Source organism: Cibotium barometz, chromosome 31 (genome assembly GCF_041138505.1).
Source record: "Cibotium barometz isolate CiBa-2024 chromosome 31, ASM4113850v1, whole genome shotgun sequence".
In the NCBI taxonomy this organism is placed as follows: Eukaryota; Viridiplantae; Streptophyta; class Polypodiopsida; order Cyatheales; family Cibotiaceae; genus Cibotium; species Cibotium barometz.
Window position 1 is genome coordinate 40,490,848 of NC_141076.1, and position 16,384 is coordinate 40,507,231.

Consider the following 16,384-nt stretch of genomic DNA (forward strand, 5'->3'; position numbering starts at 1 on the left):
GAGACAGCTTTGTCGTTATTGAAAGACTTGAAGCCGCCTAGTTTTGGTGGCATGGAGAAGGAGAGAAACAAGGACTCGGTCAACATGTTTCTAGCAAAGTGGTCAGACTTGTACGCGCTGCGACAGCAGCCTAGCTGGATACAGCCCGTAGAGGCAAAGTGTACAAGTGGTGGATGAGTTTGACAACTCGTCCTGCCACTTGGACGGAGTTTGAAACGATGTTTCGAAAAGAGTTTTTGCCTGTTAATGAGGCGGAGAGAAGCTGGGAGTTATGGGACAAGTGCTCGATGGAGAACAAATCCCTGACTCAGTACATCTCAGACTATAGGGAGATAGTACTCAAGCTAAAGGGCATTGATGCATTCCAGACATTTCGAGGCTTTAAAAGAGGCCTCAAAGATGATTACCTTGAGTACGTAGAGCCCTTACAACCTAACGACTTAGTAGAGGCAATTAAGTATGCGCAGATATTTGATGACATCAAGCGCCGTAGTGCGCATGGTGGTTCTAGCAGGACTGAGGGTAGTGAGAAGAGGAGGTCAGGTCTTAAAAGAAAAGGGTTCTGCAGTGATAAGCAAGGGGATAGGATGGACCAGGAAGAAGGACAGGGTGGTCATTGGTCTAAAAAACCGCGACCATCCAAGAAGAAAAGAGAGCAAAATCCAAAAGAAAGAGCAGTATATTAAAGCGTGAAAGGAAAATCGCTGCCTTAATTGCAATGATGTAGGGCACACGAAGGCTGAGTGTCCAAAGCCTAAAGCCAGCAGGAGTGGCAACAACGAGCCCAAAAAAGATGGTAAATCCTCTAGGCAGTTGCATACAGTGCAGAAACTCCCTCTCAGTTCCGTAGAGTTAGGAGAGGTGACAGTGTGTCATTGTGATGAGCATCATGCTTGTTCAGTGACACCAGCGATGTGGTAGCCTACTGTAGGTCCGCATGACATGGTGCGCATGTATGGCACCATAGGTGACCGTAGAGTCACAGTTTTTATCGATGATGGTGCTAGCCACAACTTCTTGAACTACTCGTTAGTCAAGAAGTTGGGGTTGACTGAGACCCAGAGCGATCATGAGTACACTGTTGGCCTAGCCAATGGGTATGACAAAACAGTATGGAATACTGTAGTATTGGGGGTCCCATTATCTATGCAGGACTACGAGGCTCCGCTTGACTTTCAGGTCATTCACACAGAGCAGATGTATATCTAGGCAGGGAGTGGCTGTATGGCTTGGGCCCTCGGAATTACATACATAATACGCTATGTTTTGAGCATGGAGGTAGAGTCATTACCCTGCAGGGCAGGGCGACCGTACTGTCCCCACCATACCACTTATTTCCTCCATGGAGGTAGAGTCATTACCCTGCAGGGCAGGGCGACCGTACTGTCCCCACCATACCACTTATTTCCTCCATGGAGCTGTGCACAGCGGTCTCCGTAGAGACCAGATAGCAGAGGTATATGCTTGCTACCCTCTTTTAAATTCTGTTTTCGTAGATGAAACTGTAAATGATGTTTGCGTAGACAAACAAGGAAAACAAAATGGACGAGACCCACTGTTTGAAAACCCTCTTTGGCATGCATGCGATTCAAACAAGAAAAAATCCAAGGTGAAAGAGACATTAAAGAAAAAGTACGTAGATACTTTAATGAATTTATTAGAGGAATTTCAGGATGTTTTTCCTGATGATTTGCCAGATGGTTTACCACCATCTAGAGAAGTAGACCATGGCATCGAAGTTATGCCAGGATCAAAACCTATAAGCAAACTTGCTTATAGATTAAGCCACTCCGAGGCACAGGAGGTGGAAAAACAATTGACGGAATATTTGAACAAAGGCTTCATTCGGCCTAGTTCAAGTCCGTGGGCATCGCCTATTCTTCTGGTAAAGAAGAAAGATGGATCTATGCGGATGTGCATAGACTATAGGGCTCTTAATCAAATAACGATTAAGAACAAGTATCCGATGCCACGCATGGATGAGTTGTTTGATCAACTCTATGGATCGAGATACTTTACAAAAGTAGACCTGAGATCAGGATATCATCAGGTTAGAATTAAAGCAGAAGAGGACCCGTTTCGGGCATTTTGACTTTTTGGTTATGCCATTTGGGCTAACCAATGCTCCAGCGACGTTTATGACGCTGATGGACAGCATTTTACGTCCATATCTGGAAAAATTCGTAGTAGTTTTCCTAGATGATATTCTTGTGTACAATAAGACATAGAAAGAACACATAGAGCATCTGGTCTAGTGTTCGAGTTGTTGCGAGAGCAAAACTATTTGCAAAGAAGAGCAAATGTGAATTTTTTGAAACAAAAATTCACTACCTTGGCCATATTATATCTGCCGATGGTATGCGGATGGAGCTAGAAAAAGTAGAGGATATTCTTAAATGGCCAGCGCCGAAGAATCTCGAGGAACTGCAGATTTTTCTTGGCATGTCGGGGTTCTACCGACAGTATGTGAAGGACTACGCGAAAATCGCAGTCCCATTGACTGACCAGTTTTACAGTCAAAAACTAAAAACATTAGTTGGGGGAAAGCCCAACAGAAGAGCTTTGATAAGCTCAAGGTGACCGTAGCAGCTGCACCTCTTTTGACTATTGTCGATCCAAATGAGCCGTTTGTCTTGGAAACAGATGCTAATAATGAGGCCATTGGGGCCGTACTTATGCAAAGGGGACGCCCAATTGCATTTAAGAGTAAAAAGTTAGATCGTGCACAACATAACTACTCGGCTTACGAGCGAGAGTTACTAGCGATAGTTCATGCACTGAAAAAGTGGAGACACTATTTATATGGTGCTTCTTTTGAGGTCCGGACGGACCATGAAAGTCTGAAATGGCTTTCAACTCAAAATGAACTGAAGGGTAGAAAAGCTCGGTTGGTGGAGATTCTATAGGAGTTTGACCTTCAGATACGTTACCAGAAAGGTAAGTATAACGTGGTGGCAGATGCACTTAGTCGCATGCCATAGATTAATGAACTTAGTTTCACAGTCTTCAAGAATGATTTCTTGGAGTCACTACGTGGATTATGTGAGCACGATACATCTTTTAGAGAGGTCTGGAGCGCTGTACGCGTACGCACTTCTTCACAGACGCGACCACCTCCCTCGTTCGCACAGATTGCTAGTCCGGAGAGACTGGCCGAAGGTGCAACAAGAAGGGAAGTGAGAGTTAGTCCGGAGAGACTAGCCGTGTCTTCTGGGTATAGTTTGGAGCTGGAGAGCTCTGACGTAGGCCCTTCATCACCTTTGACTGCCACGGTTGCAAAGGGGAGTGATAAACTTCGTCGGGGGGAGAAATATGCTAATTACTCCATTGACGACAGGTACTTACTCTACAAGGGTAGAGTATGTGTACCAATTACTGGTGACTTTCGGGCCCAAATTCTTAAAGAAAGTCATGATAGTCCAAGTGCGGGTCATCCCGGGATTCAGAAGACCTATGCACTAGTAAAAAAACAGTTTTATTGGCCTAGTTTGTTTAAGGACGTCCAAACTTATGTGCTGTAATGCAGTAAGTGCCAGGTCAATAAACATGAATGTCTTAAGGTTGGAGGACTACTCCATCCGCCCGCTGGAGATTCCTCAAGGAAAATGGGAAAGCATTTCCATGGATTTCATTACCGGTTTACCCAAGACGAGTCGAGGGAATGACTCGGTGTGGGTGGTAGTGGGACAGGTTAACTAAAATGGCAAAGTTTATCGCCACGAAGAAAACTGTTAAAATGCCAGAGTTGGCAAAAGTCTTTATTGAACATCTCTACAAGCTATATGGCCTGCCCGCAGATATAGTGTCGGATAGAGATAGAAAGTTCAACAATCATTTTTGGAGGGAAGTCTTCAAAAAGTTGGATACTACTCTGAGTATGAGTACGGCAGATCATACGGAGTCTGATGGTCAAACTGAAAGAGTTAACCAAATTCTAGATATGTTGCGTTCTTATGTCAGTAAGAAGCAATCTAATTAGGAAGAGTACTTGCCCTTATTGGAGTTTGCCTATAACAGATCCAACTGGATTTACACCATTCATGTTAATGTATGGATTCCAGCCGAGATCTCCGATGGCTGTAGGCCTAGAAAAGGAGAAGATTCAATCTGTCAAGGATTTCCTTGAAGATATGAGTGATATGCTCAGAGCCACATGTGAGAGCATTTGTAGCGCTCAGGATTGCGACTAAAACTTATGCGGATAAAGGACATAGAAAGGTGTCCTTTGCAGAAGGTGACTTTGTATTCCTTAAGGTTCCTTCGCAGTCAAAAACCATGAAAACGGGAAAGTGTGATAAACTTTCTCTGAGATATTATGGTCCTTTTAAAGAAGATTGGGAACATAGCATATAAACTTGAGTTATCGGAGAGTTCTCAAGTCCATCCTGTCTTCCATGTCAGTAAACTGAAGAAATCAGTTCACGGGTTAGAGAACGCAGTTTCTCCAGAGATTTTGGTGGACTTGATAGAGCCACCAAAGATACCACATAAACATGAGAAGATTTTAGAGTATCATGACACAGACAAACCTAACATAAAGTGTACCAGGAGGTACTTGTTAAATGGACAGACAAGGATGAGGAGGTAGCTACTTGGGAACATTGTAGTGCAATTTCCAAGAGGTTTCCCCAGTTTGTTTTTGAGGACGAAAACTCTTCTTAAGGGGGGGTAATGTCACGTAGGCTGTAACGCTTGACCGACGCGGCAGACCGGATAGCCGGGTATTTAGCATCAACGCCTTGGCCGGAGCACCAAGGACGTGGCCATCCGGGGTTCAGTGGGAGAGGACGCCCATGCAGAGTCATGGGCGGCCAGGCTAGTGTGGACGGCAGGCCACACACTATATAGCATGGGGGATGAGGGGCAATCCTCATTCTTTCTCTATGGCGGCTGGGTGGTGAGCCAGAGGCCGTCCCCTCTTGTGGTAACGCCTGTAGTGGTGTTACAGTAATCTAACAAAAGGAAAACTCTAAACGAGCATGGGATGAACTAGAGAAACTATTTGGTGCCAAACAAAAGAACTCCAAAATAACTTTAAAAAATAAATTTTTGGGTTGGACATCAAAGTGAGCTAGTCATTCCAAACACATCTAAATAAAATGAAAAGTGTTATGTAACAACTTGCATGTGTTGGGTCTTCAATGGAAGATGAGGATGCTCTAGAAATCCTTCTCAAGAGCATTACCTTGGAAGCATTCAGCCCGTTGGGTCTTCAATGGAAGATGAGGATGCTCTAGCAATCTTTCTCAAGAGCATTACCTTGGAAGCATTCAGCCCATTGGTGTGGCTACCTTAAATAACCCACATCAATCCTTCTCAAGAGCATGACCTTGGAAGCATTCAGCCCATTGGTGGCTACCTTAAATAACATATGCGACCCAACATTCAACAACATTGAAGGAGTCTTGATCATCGGGGGGTGCACTATGAAGAAATCTTATGTACCACATGCATTTAAGGAGTATTAAAAAAACCCCTTATACTTACATACTTTTGTGAATAAAATGACCCCTTTTTCTTCATAAACTTACGTTTTTTTTCCAAAATTGGTTAAAACCCCCGTCCTATAAATGTAATTCTGTAACTTTTTTAAATTAATATATCCCTCTTGATGAATTCATGTGCTACACTTACATATTTTTTGGTGAATCCCTTGGGTCTTGATCGAGGAAGAAAAGAGACTCAAAGTCACCAGGCCATATACAGAAAGATTGTTGGAGCAAGAAGAAGACTACTTCAAACAACAATCAAGAAAACATCACGATGATAGAAGAGAATAAAATAGTAAAAGACATTTTAGATGTCTATTTTGTAGGTGAAGCAGTAGTCCCATCCTAGCTTGAAGCATATATGAACATTGCACTTTAGTAGTTTGTGTGTATCCATACACGAAGTGGTTAATCCCCCATTGTGTGTCATCTTACAAAATTTTAAACCTAGCTTTAAGCATATATGAACATTGCATTTTAGTAAGTCATGTGTATCTGTATTTGAAGTGGTTAATCCTCCATTATGTGCCATCCTACAAAATTTCCCATTGTCTTTAAACAAGGAAGTGATTTATTTTATCTTAGTATCAATGTTGCAATTTTTAGTATAAATAATTCATTATTATAAAAAATAGGTTCATGTTAAAAACTTCACACTAACTTCTTGATATTTTTAGAACAAACTATAAAATTAACCATGTGTGGCTATTTCTCAAACTAAAAAAGAGTAAGTGAATTTTGATGCTCAATAATAAACATGGAATAACACAGTAAATTTTAAAATTATACTAAGAAAAAAGATATAAAAAAGTAAAGATATTATTAATTATAGTTTTAAAACATAAGACATATCCAAAATAGCAAGAGAAGAAAGACAAATAATAGAAAAAGTATCATTTTATGCCATAATAGCTACTACCTTGTAGATCTCATACCTACACAACTTGAAGCATATAATTGTTGCACTCATACACATGTAGGCAAGAAATGGAAAACAACACTTACCATTCTAACCATAAGCATGACAACTTTGGACCACAATGGATTAGAGAGAGCAAGATTAAGTGAAACATATGAGCATGAGGTCTCAAGATGCCAAATTGCATTGCATTGTCTTAAAGAAATCACCCTTAGCTTTCCATTATAAGAATACAACAAAACAAAAGATAGATAGAAAAACAAAGTGCAATAGATAATGTAATACATAGAGAATTTAAGAATTCTCAGACAATGTGATGGTGTTGTCCACCCATGTGCTGTTAAGTAGAGTATAAATGGCAATCTAGATAGACTCTAGATAGAGGAAGTACTAAGTGTAGAGGCTGTGGATACTCACAAGAATTGGATGCCTTCATTGATGATCACTATGTCCATATATAGTGTTGTAGGTGGCGTGGTAGGCAAGTGTACAATATGGTCGGTTACGTTATATAGGTGCGGTCATCATCGCCCGTCGCGTATATGGGTGTGGTCATCACCACGTGCATATTGAGAACGCGCTCAACTATCCACTAATAATGAGCTTAGGTATCCTAGGAAATATTTTAGGATTATTCTCCATATTGTTAGGCGGGGGCAGGAACGTCTCCTAACCATCAATGGTCATAATAATGACCCCATCGATGTCTGTACCATGTCTCATCCACTTCACTATGTGAAGTTATGTTACCCAGAACATGTTTCATTGCAAACAATTGATTTGCACTTTCATAACACGTTTCATAGAAAATAATTGATTCGCACTCTAATCATTTCTAGATGATGTATAATTTCCATGTTGCCTTCCACCACTCATTTATTTTGCTTCTTGTAACAATCTCTTGCCATATGACTAATCTTGCCATAATAGTGACAATTAATCCCATCGCTTTAGAGCTAGATCCCCCCTTGCCTTGCGAATAGGATCCCCCCTTGCCTTGCGAATAGGATCCTCGCCCACCTCATGCATCATATGAAGGTTGAAAATTCTATTGTGGTGGTCTATCCAACCATGTCCACATGTACGTCCTCTAGATGCTCCCCCTACTTCTTAAACCTCCATGAGAGTAGAATGTACTAGTAGATGTACCAAGCCCAAGCTTTAATTCTTTGTCAATAAGCAAGAAATTGAAACTAATGGCATCAATTATTTTCTTTTATTGCTCACCTATATTATAAAAAATTGAGCTTATGAATTTTAGTAGGCTAGAGAAACTCTTAGTAATATTACTTTATGATTCCGAGACTCAGATATAGATAATAATAGATATTTGTAGAGAAATGGTGTAGTAAAGCTTATATAACAAATTTTTTATTGGATAAAGAGCTAGAAAAGTTCTTAAGAAGGTCTTTATCAAGAGTTATGCCAATAAATCTTGATTTCAAGATGAGCATGCTACATTAGCAAGAAATCAAAGAAAAATAACAAATTATTTTTAAAAATTAGATGTAAATTATTGGCAATTTTTGTAAAGGGTGAAATTTTGGGCCAGTGTAAATGTAGTCTTTTGTTCTTTATCACACCTAACCACCTGACCACTTGAGAGTAGCAACTTATACACATAGGGGGGTGATGAAATATTGTAATACCACACTTGACCACCTTAAGTAGCATGTTGCACTAAGGGGGAGTGCTAGATCTTTTGTAACTTATATCCAACCACCTAACAGTAGCCTATACATCATGGCACCAAGGGGGGGTGTTGAGATTTGTGGTGCCATTGAGGGCAAGGTATGAGTAGAGGACTAAGATCAAGAGCATGTAGCCACATCACACTTGGACATTATCCCACATGAGAACATTTATAGGAGGTGTACCTACCTCATATAAAAGGGGTCATTTTCAAGCAATGAACACAAGCTCCTCTTAAGTATTTTTATAAGTACAAGTTTCCATCTTGTAACTTAGCTGAACTTGATTCAAGCTTGATTAATTTAATTCGTTCATCATTATGTTTGTAATTAGGCTTCATCCATCATAGAATTAAACTAACTTAATTAGTGTGATTAGGGTTAACTTTCATAGCCATTGATTAGGGTTCCATAAATTTCATCAAGCCTGTTGTGCCAAGCTCATTGGCCTCTGAACCACGCTTCCTAGTCTATAGTAGGAAACATGTCTAGATGAAGCATTAGAGTGCATTGTTGAGCCCAAATCACAATGACTATTGAAGGTCTATCTTGGCACATCTCTGTTGATATTTCGGACTCTCTATGTGTGTACCCATCGTGTATGTGTACTCATGTTTATGTAGTCACTTGTGTCTATGTGAACGATCCTTCTTTATGTGTGTGAACACTCACTTATGTGAGTAAGTGAGTACATGTGAACCACCCCTCATAGCCACTTAAATGTTTATGTGTGTAGTAGTGATGTCACTAGTATAGCCAAGTGTCACTACCCCCCAATGAGTAGAGTATTGAGAAAGATAAGGCCTTCAGCCTATAAAAACATGTACTTGGTGTTCACTTTAATATACCAATCAATATTGTATAAGACAAAGGCAGCAACACATAAATTGATGTAGCAAGCAAGAAGAGATAGTGAAAAGGTGACAACACTTAAAGTAGATTCATAACAATGAGTAAAGTACAAGTGAGGTGACATGATAAGGTTGCTTACACAAACTCATAAGTGTATACACATGCTCAGGGAAAAAAACCTCTTAAGGAGAGAAAAAGTGTCCCAGCCCATATGTCCACACATAACTACCATATAAATGGCTATAAATCCCCCCTATAGGGATGATGTGAATCTGTATAGGGATCATGTGGTAAGCCTAAATCTTTATGAAAATATTTAAACTTCTCTCATGAGAGAGCCTTCGAAAATATATATACCACATTGTCATGTGTGGAGACATAAGCCAGGCTAATCTCTCCTCCAATGAGCCTCTCACTGACATAATGATAATGCACCTTAATGTGCTTTGTGTGAGCATGAAACGCTAGGTTCCTTGTAGTGGGCTAACGTAATTTGGCTATTAGTGAAGATGGAGGTGGGGGACTACTATCCAATATCGAGTTTTGCCAAAAGGCATCTAAGCCATACACACTACATAATCGCTCCAAAAGCTACCCTATACTCAACTTTCCACCCTAATCATGTCATTAGGAAAATATTTGACAGGAAAAGAGAAATATTTTCTTTTTTGATGAGTAAAGCATGTAACTAAATTATAAAGTAATCTTAAGTATCTCTTTTTCATTATCATGTTTGGTAGTTGCTTTCGACCTCATTAAATAAAAATATATGTGAAGTTTTGATCCATATGCTTGTTTATGACATAGATTCAAAAATCATGTAATAAACAAGTTGATCATAATGATTTACCCAACATGAATGGAAAAAATTAACTCATAGAGGAGTCAGGTTCTTATCTAAGAATTTAGGACTTTATAATCCTTCTAAGGTTCATCAACCCCCCCTCCCTCATTCAAGTATTGGTTATGGATCCACTTGTAAGGAAGATTGACTTCTTCTTAGAACCTACATGTGGGTATTGTGCCTATCTCAAGGATGAGCAGATGAAGTCTCACATGTGGGTAAAGTACTCTAAGGTTCCCCTCCCCCCCTTTTAGGCACAGACCAAGGATTTGTTATTTAGGATTCACCTTTAATATCTATATAGGAACTCAAAATCTTCTTCTCAGATTTTACTATGCAACAAGGGTGTTAGAGAAAAAATCTACCTAGTTCTAAGCATTGGGTTGTTACATTTGTAAACAAACTGACTATTTCATGTGGATGTAGAGCATATTAAGTTGGGCTAAAGCCAATTTCATAGATTGCAAACTAAGTTGTAATTGGATTTGTGATAGTGTCTCGTGGGAAGGACTCCCTGGCCAAAGCTAACTTCTCGGACTATCTTCAAGTTCTAGGTTGGATTTGTGATGGTGTCTCATGGTGAAAAGTTGTAAGGACTCTCCTACCAAATTCAACTTCCAAGACTATCTTCAAGGTTTAGGTTTATTCTCCGACTGGAATCATTTTTGAAAAGAAATGGAATAGTTTCAATATAGGATGTGTGTAAATGGACTTGGGAAATTTGGGAAGTCCATCTAAATTGGTAATCCCCAAATAGGGAGGACTTCCCCTTATGATCGTAAATTATGTTAAAAGAAAAGTTTTTATAAATCATTTGAAGTCTAACTAGTTGTTGAAGAGATTGTTTTCATATATGCCCAGAGTGTGGCATTGAGGTCGCTCCTCATACAAAATGGAATTTGTCACCCATGTGTGCATTCTCATGGGGGTCTACTATCTAAGGTAGAACCATTCCTCAGTATGTTCTAAGGGTTATGTTAGTATAGGATCTGAGTGGTTGCCATATCTTTGGCTGAGAACCCCTAGGTAGTCATAGGGTCTTACTGACATGGAACCATAGGAGGTTGCCATGATCGACCTAAGGCCATAACAACACCCTTGGTAGTCACAAAAGGGAGGATTCCGAGATGAAGTTCCTAGGAGATAGTTCAAGTGAACCTGGATGTTGTGCCTATGGGATAATTTAAGTGTGTGAACCTAGAGGTAGTGCTTGGCTAAAGGGAGTACCCAGGTCTTGGTGCTTATAATTGATTCACTGGTAAGAGATGACATGAATTTAAAAAAATCTATTTTTTACTAGACGATGCATGCGTGACTAAAATTGTTGTGGTGGGGTACATGCATGAAAACAAAAGTGATTGAATTATGGGTGGTTGAGTTCTAACTAGATATCTTAGCTAGGTGGCCAAGTGGTTGGATAGACCCATGGTGAATGGACGGGGAAAGGCCTAGCTAAGGGAATCTAGAAATACTTAAAGTTAATCTTCAACTCCCTCATTTAGGTTCATTTACAAACCCAATTGGTGGAATCCCCATTTGGCAGAGGCAGGATCTTCTCGAGTGATAAGAGGAATCATTTGGGATGCTACACCCACGTTGCCAAGATATCGTTAAGGTGAGGCCCCAAATGTAAGAATTCCCTAACCCCCTTAACTAGACTTCCACTGACGAGGCTAAACCTATGTTTAAGGGTTTTACATCGGGTATTAGAGCAAGGTAAAAATCATTCTATTAAAAATTAGAATCATTATTTAATCAAGAATGGATTTTTTTAAATTCAAAGATGACCCAAGAAGCAACCTCGATCCTTTCTTTGGAGGATCAAATGATCACATTTGCCTTCACCCACTTTGCCTTGATCGTTACTATGTCATTGATATACATGACACCTTGGAGAATGAGGAGTTTCGTTAAGAAATATCAAGGTTGAGGTAGCTACTACCAGCTCACAAGATAGCTATCCTCGAAGAAATAAGAATCCTGCGGGATCTGGAAGACTTCTAAGAAAGCCAAGCCTTAATATCGTGTTTTTTTTTTTAGTTGAAGGTTCCTTTTTAGAATATAGGTATATAATTGATGTAAGCCACTTTATGTCAAAATGTTAAAGACTACCTTTACTAAGGATGTGTGTTTATTTTTAGATCATTACTCGAGAGCAAGCCCTTATCCTAGAGCAGTAGGCCACATATGTGGCATTTTAGCAATTGACTAGCTATCCTCATGTAGCTATCTAGTACATTTTAGAATGCAGAGATCTCTACTTCTCAACCATCCTCCCATAGATCCTTATGTGGTTTCATGAGTGGGATTTTTATGAGAGAAAGTATATTATTCATGTCGAATTGGGTTTTTGGTGCTAGGCTATGACAACCTAAAGATGATCACGATTATGGAAAATCTTGACTTAGTAAAAGAATACAAGATCCCCATCCATTGTAACTATCACTTTGGAGAGTATATTGCCAGGCTACCATGCTAGTTTGTTTCTCCCACGAGCTTAGTTTGTTTACCTCTACTTATATTAAGCTACATTAGGAAAAATTTGGACTCAAATTGGGCCCTTTATGGATTTGCACACATTCTCTCTATACAAAAATGGGCTCATGGTAAAATTTTTACAAATCAACTCAGAAGTGAGTGGAGTTTAGACATTTGGAATCTACTCTTTGAGACCTTTCCAATGATATATAGCATGACGGGCAATTTTGCATATTCAAGAAATCCCCAAATTGGTGATGATGTGGCATGTAATGTGCCACATCATCACCAAATTTAGAGACTTCTTGAAAATGCAAAATTGCCAATCATGCTATGTGTCATTATAAAGGTCTTGAAAAGTAGATTCCAAATGTCCAAACTCCGCTCACTTTTAAGTTGATTTAAAAAAATTTCACCATGAGCCCATTTCTATAGAGAGATAATGTGTACAAGGGCCCACTTTGAGTCCAAATTTTCCCTAATGTAAAGATGGCCATGATTATGGCAAATCTTGACTTAGTAAAAGAATATATGATCCCCATCCATCGTAACTATCACTTAGGAGAGTATATTGCCAAGCTACCATGTCAATTTGTTTCTCCCACGAGCTTAGTTTGTTTACCTTTACTTATATTAAGCTATTTGGTTCTAGGGCCTAGGTGAAGGTGAAACCTTTATATGAAGAAATTTTTCAAATAGAGATGATGTTTTATGTTATAAAGTGAGCTATGCTTAAAAACTAACTTAAGTTTAAAAGTTTTCTTCAAAATTTAATCTATCTATTCTAGATAGTCATTAGACAGTCAAGACGTCATTAAGAACATATGGGGGAATCCCTTGATAATGATGTTTTCAAGGTGTAGCATGGTCCTTCAAAGGAGAAGGAAGAAATCTGGGTGAATTGGTTGAGACATGGATTGAATCCATGGAGGAGTATTTTGATGTTGCTAGTTTAATGACAGAAGCAAGATGGCACTTGCTCGTCGTTCAAAGATCGCCAATGTAGCCCATACTGGGGGTGGAAGAACTACCGCGAGTCAAATGGGCTTGATCCTAGCCAATTAAAGTAGGATAATGTTAAGTTATATCTTTGCCAAAGGTTTTGTCCCCCAAGATTTCATGAAGACAAGATGAATGAATTCCAGGGAACTAGCTTAGGAAGGCAAGGAATACCATCATGCCTTTTCCAACCTCCTCACCCTAGAAATGGATGAACCAACCCTTTTGAACTGATTTGCTTAAAAATTGTATGAACCACTTGACAATTTGGTGAAGAATGTAATGCCAACATCAATTTTAAAAACTATAGGCATGGCATAAGACTTTGTAAGAGCCTTTCTGGTGAAGTCTACCCCAAAGCCCCTACCATCTACTATAAAAAGATCTTTTACTACTAGAAATATTTCTAGAACCCCTCCATTTAAAAGGAATCGAGGACAAGGTGCTATATCCAACCACTAATGGAAGATATATCTAGGGCTGGAAGAGAATTATATTCTCAACCTCCAATGTTTGAGCCACTTCTTTACTACTAGCAATATTTCTAGAACCCCTCCATTTAAATATGAGGAGTTGTTTGAATGTGACAAAGAAAGCTACAAAGTGTATAACAATAACATAGTGTAGAAAGTTACTAGCAAGGATGCAAAAATCAATGACAATAATGATAGTGTTGTTAAAGCTATTGTTGATGATGAGCTCAAAGATACGATGTCGATGGTGAGATGAAGATGTAGGTCCTATGCCCGGCCACAACAAATGCTTCTACAGTAGTGTAGAGTATTTAAAGTTACTAGCAGGGATGCAAAAATTGATGACAATAATGATTGTGCTGTTGAAGAGCTCAAATATGCATGGAGATATCCGCCTTGCCTGGCCACCAAATGTATAGTAGTATAGTAGTGTAGAAAACCTAAACAAAGACAGTTTGAATTTGTTGGATTATATCATCTCCAGAGGGTCTACATCATCTTTTTCATGCTTGTATTGGCCTTGCATTTATGAGAGGCCTTGCATTGGCATATCTTAGCAGAGATTATTCAGCAATTTTCTACCATTTTTGGTATTTTTAGGCATTTTATGTAGCATTTTATGCTACTGCCATGCTGTCGGCTTGCTATAGTTGGCCGACTAGCATCCTGAGGGAGTATACGAGGGCTCGCTCCGTTTCCCTCAATTCATCTCATTTTTTAGCATTCAGTTGAGGTCATTAGCAGCTGCTACTGCTTCTCACCATTGTACAGCACCTACGGGCTTTCCTCGTGCTTAGATTTCAGCAATAAACATCAGTTTCCAGCATTTATAGGTCTTGTACCTGGGCCTAGATTTGTGTTTTATATTTGCTTCACTTTCTTTCATGGTATCAGAGAAAAAAAGCAGAAGAAAGCTGCGTTTTTTGCTTTGGAGCAGCGGCTTTGACAATTTGCTGCGTTTTTTACAGATTTCAGTGTAGAAGGTGCTGCGTTTTCTTCCGGGAGCAGAGAGTGCTGTGTTTTCTTCATCTGACACTTTGTTGTATTTCTGAATTTTCAGCAAAGACTACTAATTTTTATAAGTGTTGAAGCTCTCTTCTAGGTGTTGAGGACAGGGAGCTACATCTTGGAGAGATCTTCTTCCTCTCCTTTTAATTTCCCAGCCTCCCTCCCTTTCTTCTTGCTGTGCATAGCCTGAGAGGAGGGACTTGCTGATTTCTTTTTTTCAGAGAAGGTTTCTTGTCAGAGGACAAGGCTTCACAAGATTTCTCTATTGCTACTCCTTCTCTTGTTGATTCTCTAGCACCATCACAGCCTGGATCCCCTTCTCCCACTACTCCACAGGTGGTTTCTATTCCCAATCTTTCCTCTCTGAGTTTCTCTCATCCAGGTCTTGCTCCCACCCCTACCCACATACCATCCTACAATCCTCCCCAAGTCAGTGACTCCATGAAGCTTACAGCAACCAACTATCATGCTTGGTATTTCTACACTCAGTTATTGTTGGAAGGAGCTGATGTGTGGATGGTTATCTCCACACCTCACTTGGTGGACCCTTCTTTGAGAAGCATATTGGATGTACAGGCTCATCTTATCATCATCCATTGCATGACTCCATCCATACAAGCACAGTAATCCTCATCAGATGTGGACAGAGATCTAGAGGAGGTATGGGAGAGTTTCAACAGTGAAGATTGCCAAATTGGAGTCAGATCTAGAGGAGCACCATCAACAGTCCCATCTATAAACTTCTTGGTAAGTTGCCTGCTTCCTTTGATTCTTTCAGGGATAATATTTATTTCCGTGGTCCTCTCCCCCCTTTTGAGGAAGTGCATGCTTTGCAGAAAAGGCAAGTTGGAGTTTGCTTTTGTTGCCTCAAGGGCAAAGGCAAAGGCGGAAAAGGGAACTCCAACAACAACAACAAGAAAAACAAAGGCAAAGGCAAGGGTAAACATGATTCTAAGGAATCCAAGGACAAAAGCAATGAATGTGATTATTGTGGTAGGACAGGTCATACTGAAGCAATGAATGTGATTATTATGGTAGGATAGGTCATACTGAGGCTCGCTGCTTTGCTCATCATCATCATGATTCTTGAGCAGCAAAAGCCAAGTATAAAGCCCAGGATGCTTCTAAAGCGTCTGACAAGGACAACACCAAAGATAAAGGTAAAGTTTCAAAGGAGGGATCTGCCAAAGTTGCATACATGGCAGTCATAGATTCATCCACTTCTTCAAAGGATTCATTCCTCGTGATCACACATATGACTTCTCCTGAGAGGTTAGTGTTACACCTGAAGCGGTGGAATGGGTTGGTGATAGTGGTGCTTTTGCGCCCACATGACCAATCAGGCCCATATCTTGGAGGACTACCAGACTATCTCTTCTTCAGTTCGTATCGACGACAACTCTTTGCTTCCTGTCTCACCGGTGTTGGTAATGTTTCTTTGGGTTCTTCTACCACCTTACATGATGTTCTGCATGTACCACAAATTTCTAAAAATTTGTTTTCAGTATACAAAGCTTCTCAGAAGGGACTTGGTGTGTACTTTGATGATGAGGTCATTGAAGTAATCAATAGGAAGACTCTCTCGGTTGTTGCCAATGGAGTCCATGATGGGGGTCTCTACAAGATCACCA